This window comes from Diospyros lotus, chromosome 13 (genome assembly GCF_014633365.1).
Source record: "Diospyros lotus cultivar Yz01 chromosome 13, ASM1463336v1, whole genome shotgun sequence".
In the NCBI taxonomy this organism is placed as follows: domain Eukaryota; kingdom Viridiplantae; phylum Streptophyta; class Magnoliopsida; order Ericales; family Ebenaceae; genus Diospyros; species Diospyros lotus.
Window position 1 is genome coordinate 28666593 of NC_068350.1, and position 772 is coordinate 28667364.

The following is a 772-nucleotide window of genomic DNA, read 5'->3' on the forward strand; positions in this document are numbered from 1 at the left end:
GGCTTTTAAGAGTTTGCCGGAAAATCGAGTGAGTCTTGAATCTGCATGTTTGAGGAAAAATTGAGGAAGAAGGATAAGGGGCTTTTGTTCCTCATATTTTTAGGATCATTTCTAGAATTTTTAGTGTAATTTTGTGTTCATTTGAGCATGTTTTAATAGTTGGCAGGAAAAATGGGTGTCGCCAGAGCAGACTATAATTTGTTGATTTAAGGCACTTTCAGTTATTTTTTTGAGTATCCAAGGGCACCATTGTGATCGGATTGAGGAGATGTTATAGGTGGTGAAGTTAGATCGAGCATCGGAGTAAGTTGCAGGTCACCGTCACCAGAGAAGATGATCGGAGAAGGTAAGAAAAATTGAAAAATAGAGAAAAAAAGAAAAAAAATAGGAAAAAATTCTCAAAAAATTCCAAAAAAAAAAAACGTAGAAAACTATTTTAGGTATTATTGTGGAGGAAATTTGGAAAATGATGTGATAAATATTTATTTTTGTAATTTTGGAGAAAAAGAGGATTATGGAAATTAGAGAAAAATAGGAGAAAAACCAGAAAAAATCTGGAAAATTTTCAGATTATCTGAATAGTATTTTATGAATTTTGGTGTGAAAATATTTGAAGAAATATTCGAGTAGGTATTTATTTTAGATTTTTCAAAGAGAAAAATAGAAAGAAAATAAAGAAAACTGAAAATAAATTATGAAAAAATGGCTTGATGTTCATTTAAATAAATATGATGAATGGGGTACTTTGTAAGCTTGAGGTGAAGTGATTTGT